This window comes from Sitophilus oryzae, unplaced genomic scaffold, assembly GCF_002938485.1.
Source record: "Sitophilus oryzae breed Bouriz unplaced genomic scaffold, Soryzae_2.0 scaffold_89_pilon_pilon, whole genome shotgun sequence".
Lineage (NCBI taxonomy): Eukaryota > Metazoa > Arthropoda > Insecta > Coleoptera > Curculionidae > Sitophilus > Sitophilus oryzae.
The window spans coordinates 1-10,308 of record NW_022147527.1 but is presented as its reverse complement, the minus strand read 5'-3'; the positions used below and the strand labels follow the sequence as shown (position 1 = coordinate 10,308).

At 31.9% G+C, this 10,308-nt stretch overlaps 1 protein-coding gene across 1 annotated transcript in view; it reads right to left on the bottom strand.

Moving 5' to 3' along the window:
• The window catches only part of LOC115890619 (microtubule-actin cross-linking factor 1), a gene marked incomplete in the record, with an annotated part of 244,898 nt that extends 241,228 nt beyond the window's left edge, over positions 1–3,670 (bottom strand). The window contains 1 exon segment of the mRNA XM_030910899.1: positions 3,510–3,670.
• Positions 3,671–10,308: the final 6,638 nt, after the last annotated feature.

The window sequence follows — 10,308 nt, the reverse complement described above, 5'->3', positions numbered from 1 at the left end:
ACACATATCTAATTCTCGACTTACTTAACCTTTACTTTACTGTCCTCAACATGTTTTAGTGTTAATGGATGGCTTTATCAGCTCTGAAATTTCCGAATACATGTTCCTGGCTTTAAATATAGAAATATTAGGAAAGGCCATTAGATTCAGACCATGAAAAAGAAATATATTTGGACACAACCAGTAAAACTTATGCCGTAATAGAACAGGAACCCTGACTCAGAAAATGCAGAGTATATGTTCTGTAACGTTCTATTTTCTAAAGATAATAAGGAGAGATACGGATCAAATGCTTCATATGGTGATTGCGCAGGTAAAGTTCGACACGTGATTTTTACAAGTAACTTAAGTTACATTTTTAAATTTGACCAAAGTTCCTGTAGTGTTTTATAAAAATAAATTATTATTTATAGTTTTGTAGTAGCCCTGAGAGTAGTCCATATTTGGGTTATTTGGGTACCTCTTTCATAATTAGCCTTTATGTTGATTTTGTTTTTGAGAAAATTTATACTTTGAATTATGTAACGTTAATAATAATAATAAAACAGTTATGTAACGTTAATAATAACAATAAAAAAACAGTTATTATGTTCAACTGTATGACTGATAAAAACTAAGAATAAAAGTTTTTGATTTTCAATACCTTTTTTTCTATAACACAAAAACACAAATATTATATGGAATATTTGTGTTTTTGTTAAGCCAAAATGGTATTCCATATTCCTCTCTACTGAGTGTGAATAATTGTTTTATGTAATGTCCGTGACAAATTGAAAATAATATAAATAACAATTTTCTGAAAATCCACGAATTTAACTTTCTGCTGAAAAAACTCGGCAACATCGCCATATTCGATGTTCATTCAAGTTTTTGGCCATTGTGCTATACAATAATGGAACAATAACCACCAAAAACCCGTTACGTAAGCTGTAAACACTAGATCTTTGGTCTAGTAATGAAAAACAGTGTAACCTACATTTTTCTACAGTTCTTTAATCGTAAATGTCAAAGAGCTATGTATGATAGTAATTTATTACAAACGACAAAAAACTATTTAAAAACATATGTGAAAGAGCCCGTAGATCTCACGGAGCAAAAGTTGAGGATGCTTCTGGTATTAATTATTGTTGGGTATTAGAGATGAAAATATTAGCATACAGAGGTGCTATTTTTAATTAAAAAAGTTTTATTGATAAAAAGAATTAAAGCCGTAATGGTTCTCTATTCAACATATCAACGGTATGACTCGCTCATCAATATTTTAGATATATTTATTTTGGGAAATGCTGAAATGGGTCAAAATAAAGCAATACATATGGTCAATGTATCTTTCCACGATCTTAAATCAATTGTCACTAAGAATTCTTAGAAAGCCCCTATTGAAGTCAATAATACATCCTTTTCTTTTTCACTGTATATTATAACCCCCAATGTGCCATCAAATAAATACTTTCACTGTAACATAATATATGTTTAGTCAATTCTTTATGAATGAGTATCACTGTTTACGTGTTGTACAAGTAAGAAGATGTTCAATTGCAAATAAGAAATTAATAAACGAAAGACGCATAAACCTAAAAAATAAATTAAAACCGAGATTAAAACGCAATTTGGAATATACCTATCACAAACATTTTGTTTGTTTTTGGGGAAAAATAATATTCTCAAGGCTAGAATATTAATATTGCTAATTGACTTCTATATTTTTTCACTATTAGCTGAACTCGTTAAAAAAACTCATCAACTTTTCAACATATTAAAGCAGAGAGTTAATTTGCATAAGGAAATTATTCCTCCTCATATTAAAATATGTACGTATAAGGTAAAATTACACCAATGCGGCTATTGATTAAATAGAAATATTAAAAAATATATAATTTTAGACCGTGAAGTATTCCATGCAAAAAAAGCAATTCTACATTCTATATAAATAATAATCTACTTAAAAAGAAAATACTAGATTAAATTCCCAAAAAAGAAAATAATTGTTATTAATCATAACTTTATATTAATGGACTGTAATAGTGTCATACTATTTTATATATTTTATAAATAAATATAATTTTATTGTTTACTGCTTATCAAATTGTGGTAATACAGAATAAATTCCCATATGATAAAAATAAATTTAGTTTTTAACAATAAATAAAAAAAAAAAAAAAAAAAACTGAAAATTTATTTATAAATGCTTATTTTTAAAAATATAGAAGTACTTTTATTAATATATTTACTAAAACCACTTTTATACATTCATATTATATTATTATTCGTAGAATAACATGTACTAAATCAGAAATAATATGGAACATAGTCGAGAAATAGTGTCTTTATTGTCATCACTTATCAATATGTATGACAATATTATCTATGACACTTAGTTTGCTTTAAATAGACATAAAACAAATATCAACGTGTTAATTTGCTCTTCATGCTAGAGATTAAATTACACCAGGTATAATAATAGTAACCAAATACATGACGTGAACTATATGTGATACGATACGTGACGATCATAAATATTAAATTTTAACTTTTTATTATCATAAATATTTTTGAAGTAGTTTTAAAGAATTGATCATATAATTGTTATGTATTAACAAGGACTTATTTGGTGTAGTCGGTTTTCTTACAAGTTACATGGGCTAAAGTTTCGTTTATTTGAAACAGTAAGAAATATTTGTTTATTGAGTATTTGGAAGCCTTGTTGAATAGTATTTGACAATTTTTTTTCTGCGGAAATACATCATTTTCAATTTTTCAACTTTATAATAGCTGAAACTAGTTACATAGAAAACACGTTTCAGTTTTTCATTCTAGAATTTTTTCAAAACATACACACGAAAAAAACTTCTTGCGGAAGTGTACCATTTCATTTATTGATAAAATATTGTAAAATATAGCAATATTTGAAAAGTATTTGGCAATTGGAATTAACAGACAGGTTTTAGCTTTCGGCGTGTTTTGATTCCTTTGGTTAGGTTTGTTTTATTTTGGTTTGGTTTGTTGGTTCATTTTTACTTATTTTCGTTTATTCTCGGTACGGTATTGATGTCTAGAGTACAGTATCTACTAGGTTCAGTTCATACCTACACAAGAAAAATGTTTAGAATGTAAAGCAGGAACACGTTTTCATGTAACTGACCTGAGTTATTCTATAGTCGGAAAAAAGGAGAGTAATGCATTTCCGCAGAGAAATTTTTATGATTTTGTTTGGGGAGCCTTCTATACACTGGACGTTTTGTTGTTTTTTTTATAAGTGATTTCAAGTAAAACTTCATCCGGTACATGCACTTCGATAAGCAATAAATCTCAATCAGTTTGCCTGTAGCTGTAAATCAAAGAACAAGACCAAAAAAAAAGCATCAGCCACCAAGAACACCCCTCGGGCCGGACAAAACAACGGCCGGCCGCGACTGTAAACACGCAAACCCGTTGCTGATAATTCCCGCTCACTGACAGCCGACAATCGCCGGCAATTCCCGTTAGAACGCTAACTCTCTTTCACTTACAATAGATAACAAGAAAACCGCGACGAAGACGCGTAGAGAAGAGGAAAACGGTCAATTATATGGCACGAAAGGTAAAAACCAACGCGGAATTTCAAATTTGGCGTCGGCGGTCGCGCACTTCTACCACGACGCTGTTCGAGTATCGGCGGGCAACTAACTGAAGCCGGAGAATAGCTCGAACCGATAGTCGGAGCGAGAGAAATAAAACGGTATGGCCATCATTATCGGTGGTTGTGTTTGGGGCGACAACGGCAAGACTTGACCACATATGGGACAGACGCGTCATCGGTGGGCAGTCTGGTCACGTGGGACGCGACGCTGGTTCGGAGGACGATGACGATAGCTGTCAAATTTGGACTAAACTACCAACAATACCATCATCATGATATAGAGCTTTACACCACACATAAATACAGTGATGCCCTCTTGTTCTTGTTATACTGCTCGATGACATCTATTTCCGGCCTGTTCTCCAACGTCTTATAGATCGTAAATATTTGATTGCGGCATCTTCCTGGTATTTTTACGCCTCTCATATCTTAGATACCAATTGCAATTTTGAAAATACATATTTCCGCAGTCTTTGTTGTCCAATACTATTTGAATGTTATTCTGTAGTTCACATTTGTTACCTTCATTTGTTATTTGTTACCATCTATTCTTTTCTGTTGCTTCTGATGCTTCCAAAATCAAAGCAGGAACAGGGATTGGAGTATTTGGGACGAGAGCTAAATACTCCGAACCAATGGGCACCTACCTTCGCACATCCTACATGCACAAATCTCGCTATCGAAAGATGCGTACAACTTATGTTAGATAGGAACAATCGGAAACAAGAAATAGCCATCTTATCTGATAGTTAAGCAGCGTTAAAAGCAATTAACTCAGTATTAATCAATTCGAAGTTGGTCAAAGAATGCATAGAGGAGCTGAACAAATTAGGCAAAGAAAACAAAGTTCTCCCACTCCCACTGGGTGCCAACTCACCAAGGGATAGAAGGTAATGAGAAAGCAAATGATCTAGCTAGAAAAGGAGCGAACACTCCACTAACTAGACCAGAACACCGTTCTGCTTTCCAAGTGGAAACCAACTAAAAGCGGAACTGAAGAACTTGGAGATCTCCATCCGTAACCTGGAATGGGAATCCTGCAACAAAGATTTTCCTTAATTTAAGTAAGAATAATTTTCGAATTGTTACGGGTTTTTTAACAGGACACTGTCTACTCAATGAACACCACAGTCGCTTGAAGCTAAGAAAAAACAGAAAATGCAGATTCTGTGAGGAAAATGGGAAAATATCAAAACATCTCATCACTGAGTGAGCCGAGACGACAACCATTTGTGCCATAAAGTTGAATACCACTGATATTGGAGATGCAGAACTACCCTCTGTAAAACCGGCCCAGATACTAGCTTTTGTAAAAGCCCTGGGACTGTATGATGAGTTATAACTCAAGAAAGGGGGCACAATAGATCTTCAAGGTCGCGGTGATTAACCCCCATCCCACTCATTCTACACTCTCCATCTTCTATTGTATTTTTTTGTTAATTTAGGCATACATCGCTTCATAAACATTGAACCATCTGGAGTTTCCGAGTTAGGTCCAAATTTCATAGTTGTATATCATGGTTGGAGTCAAGTAGTAGCAGCAATATATAGTGATAAATAAATCTCTTTATAAGGCTAAACGAAGCTAGAAGAATCAATAAATTGGTTCTTTATTGAACTTATAACTTCCAAGGAAATTATAAGTACAATAAAGAATCTAAGAATAGTGTTTTCAAGAATAGTGTGTACTGGATTAGAGCAAGCCGCCGCTATTGGAGAGAGCACGTAGAAAGGATAGGTCCAGATAGAATTACCAAGTGGACCAAAACACAGAAACCAGAAAAAAATGTCCAGTTGGTAGGCCCCCAAAACGCTGATATGCGAGCTGGACATCTACATCACAAGAATTGACAGGACCTCATCCTACTGCAAGAACAAGAATTACTGGTTCTACATGGAATACCATCAAGCGCTGCATCCCTTGGAAATAAGATTTGGACTGAATTAGTACTACAATATTGTGGTAACAAAAAAGCTGACGGAATGGCTAAGAAGGCAGCCTAATACTCTTCAACTGATCCGATTCAGATTATTACCCGCCGCAGTAATGACGGAAAAAAATAAAATACATCAAACTAGAATAGAAGGCCTAGTAACAACAGCAGTAATCCAATAAAAAAGCAGCAAATAATATTTTCAGCGATTTGACTGATGCAACTGTAATTTAGTAATTAATTAATTTAATAATAATTATTAACTTTGGTATTAATTTATTTTTATTGTCTAGTGCCAGTAAATTCAAATAAATCATAGAGAAATTTAGTAAAAATTACAATAAATGAAAAAGTTGAAAATGCATAAAATATTTTATGCTTACTGTTTCCATTGAATAAATCACATCAGGCGGTCATCAATCTTCATAGCCTCAACTGCACTTTTTATTTAAATGATATCGTCAAAAGAAAACATGCTACTTTATCGAACAGACACTGATAACCAACTGAATGATGAAATATGCATTACGATGACTGGATTTAATTTGTAATTCTATTTTCGGATTGACATCAATTTTCATTTTCTCTCTATTGTTTTTCAGCAACTGTTGCTGTAGTAACCAGAAGGCGCGATTTTAAGATTTATATAAGAGGTATGAATATTAATGACAAGTGACGTAAAGTATGTTGATATACCAGGCGTCTCTCCCAAAAAGGTTTGTGTTGGTTGTAGCCCACACTTCGATATGAATACGGTTTTTATTATCGAAGGCGATTCTGGTTTAATTATCGATTGTTGAAAGTTTTTTAAGAAGGAAAATAATAATGCTAAATCGAAAACTTTCTTGAAAACGAAGATTTGTTACAAGTTGTTGCGAACGACAGCTCTTTTATCGGAGGCGATAGAAACAAGCTACTGCACTAGGCTAATATGATACCCCACATACTTTTTTCAAAAAAATGCTGATACTTTATAAACTATAGTCCAAACTGAAATAAGAAAATTTGTATGTAAGTACACGTACGCGAAAATTTTTGGTCAAGTTTAAAATGTTATATTTTCTTATTTTTAGCCCTATTTGCATGATTTTTTTAAACTATTTATAAATATATCAACTTTAATTCGTAAACTCAGTTTATTATAAACGTTAGTAATTGACTTATTATACAGGGTTAATCGAAGTTAAACATTACTTTTCGGTCAGAACCATGTCTCCTGAATATTTTGTTGTTTGACTCATGTTCACACATGTCTTGGTTGATTTTTAAGAGCAAATAGAACTTGTCACAAACATTTCGCAATTATATCGTTACTTTTTGATGATATTCTTCATAATGACGAGGTGGCTTTGATGATCATTGCTGTGTGCGGGTAAATCTAGTTCTTAGTGTCGAAAATTGTGCAAAAGTCATTAATCTTGTTGTCATTGATCTTGCTTGGCCCATTGAAGAATAGGAAAACCTAACACAATATATTTGCAGCCTCATTAACATTATGAACCGACAGTTATGGCAGCCGGGGGAGGCAATACAGTATTAGAGTATTTTTTACCAGTTTTTGTTTGTTTGTACATTTACTTACATTACTTAGTTATTACAGTTATTTTTTCTTTAATATCCTTAGTTCAGTTAGTATTACTAATATTTATTAAAACCAAGCATGTATCATTACTTCTTAAATTTTAATATAGACTTTTACTCAGTTACCGAGTGATATTAAAAAATAACATCATAAAGTAATGATAGTTGAAAAAATTGGAAATTGTTGGTGGCAAGTTCATTCCACTCTTAAAAATTAACCAAGGCATGCGTTGATATGAGTTAAAAAAATAATGTTTTAGGAAAAGTTACGAAATTATGCACAAGGTATTTTAAAGTTAGGGTAAAAAACAACCCTTCAATTAACCCTGTATAATAAGCCAAATACTAAAGTTTATAAAAAACTGAGTTTATGCATAAAGTTGATAGATTTATACACAGTTTCCTAAAAAAGTTAAGGGCTAAAAGTAAAAAAATAGACTTTAAACATGACGGAAACATTTTCCGTTGCGTTTTTTGCATTTTTGGGAGTTAGGGGCACTGAAAAGGTGAATTTAAAAAACGGTCGTTTTGAAATTGTAGGCTTAAAAAACGAGATAAAATTTCGAAAAATCCTCTGCCACAAATTTTGACCCTAAATCAAATGGTGATACTGAAAAATTATTTGGAAAAGCGGAAAGGGTAGTTTTTGCAAGGGTAGGGGGTTGTTTCGTAAATAACTTTTTTGAGGTAGTTTTTTTTGCAACGTGGGTTCATTTCTTGAAAACTACATACTTTTTCCTATAAAAAAGTACTCGCCCAGAGCGATGGTTTTCGAGAAAATTGAAAGCAAAGAGTTTGCTCTGATGGGTTGCTAACTGGTTAAGCAACATAAACTTATGAAAGTTATGGCGGTTTGGTTTGGTTAACCAAGTAGTTATCAAATAATTAATTGAAAAATCAAAATTACATGATTTTTAAAACATCTTATTGCTTTAAGAAACGTAATAATCCACTAGATTTCTACTTCTGGGGCCACTTGAAAGCTTTGGTTTACTCATTGCCGATTAATACTGAAAAGCAACTACGGCAACGCATTATTGACTGTTCCAATGAAATTCGGACAAGACCAAGAATATTCTACAGGGTACGCAGATCTTGGAGAACATTTACTATGAATGAATTAAGGAATTCATTATTTCAATAAGGAATTTTGGTAATTGATTTATTCCGTTTTTAAAGCAATAAGGTGTTTTAAAAATCATGAAATTTTGATTTTCCAATTAATTATTTAATAACTACTTGGTTACTTTTAAACCGCCATAACTTTCATAAGTTTATGTTGATTAACCAGTTAGCAACCCATCAGAGGAATTCAAAATTCAATTTTGAATTCATTAATTCTCTTCCTTCAAAATTTCGCAAAGCCTTCAATTTTCTCGAAAACCATCACTCTGGGCGATGTGCAACAGGAGTACCTTTTTTGTAGGAAAAAGTATGTAGTTTTCAAAACATGAACCCACGTTGCAAAAAAAATAACCTTAACAAAGTTATTCACAAAACAACGCCCTGCCCTTGCAAAAACTACCCTTTCGGCTTTTCCAAATAATTTGTCAGTATCACCATTTGATTTAGGGTCAAAATTTATGGCAGAGGATTTTTTTTCGAAATTTTATCTCGTTTTATAAGCCTACAATTTCAAAACAGCCGTTTTTAAATTCACCCTTTTAGTGCCCCTAACTCCCTTAATATGCATTTTCCGCCCTATACTTATAGAAACTTTTTTTACTATTTTTAGGAGTACTATCACCCCCCAATTTTTTACACTATTTCAATGACACCCTGTATTAATTGAATGGAAACTAAAATTAGTACAGCTAATAAATATTTTAAGAACCTAACCTAACCTAACAACCCAAATACCCAAAATAATATTATATCTTAATAGAAATTATTTGGTACCTTTCGGCACAGCAGTTACTTATGTGCAGTAACATGAAGAAATATATTCCAGAAGCTATACCTTTAAACTTGCTTAAAATCATATTGTTTTTTGTCCAAATAGTATTTGAACTATTATATGCATATAAAAGAATATATTAGAGACCGTCTTGGTTATATTCGAATAATAAATATTTAAATTTTAATTGACTTATTTAAAAGATTCATATGCTTTTTTTAAATACAGTTACGGGGAAAGGTTTTAAATCGGTACCCAAAGTGCACTTGCAGGTCAAAAATTGTAAAGTGATAAAAGGTTGACATAAATAGATGTTAAGTCCAAATAATCGATTACGAAAACATGACAAAATATTTAAGTATGCTTAAGGCAAATAGTTAAAAGGTTAAAATGTAAGAAAATATTAAATTTAACAAATCAAATATTTAAGTTTTAGTAAAATATAAAAAATATACTGGCCAGGTGGGTCTACTAAATTAAACTTACAAAAAGAACCTTCTTAATAATAAGCTATCCCGGAAGTGCTCGATTGGTATACATTTCGAACATAATCGAACAGGCTTACTGACTGATTCGTTAATTTACAGAAATGTATATATACTATACAGGGCGAGTCTTAAATAACTGCAAACATTTTCAGGGCTGGTAGATCTCGATAAAAAAAACACTTTTTCTCTTTACCGTTTTTTAAATCCAAAACCGAAAAAGTCCAAAATAACCGAGATATTTTACTTTCAAAATTAAAAAAAAATGAGAACCACTGGATCTTTTCTGGGGTTTCTTTCTTGTAAATTTAATATACTATTATACTAGTATAATAGATAGTAAACTAGGTATTAATTGACCTCAAGGACTCAAGGTGAAGAACACAATCAATTAAAATTTCAAAAGGAAACGCATGTAAAGCTTTTTTAAAGGAAAGGAATGCAAAGAAAATCTTAACCAAAAATTATAGATAGAAAATCTCAATAATCCATAACCTAGATATAGGATCTCCGTCCATCCCATAGATAACACAATTTTATTTTGTACAAAAAAACAAAGTAGCATTTGGAAGATGAAAATGATACAATGCCAAAAATTAAATAACACTGTAAATACCAAAATATTAATTATTCTAAGTAGCATTCAAAATTCTTCGTATGAAAACAAGCTATTAATGGTTGTGTCATCCTCCTAATAGATTGAACTTTATTAATTAATTCGGATGATGGAGCAAGAATCGGAATGAATTTCTTTTTATCTTAGTATGCCATCGGGCAAGAGGATAGGTATCT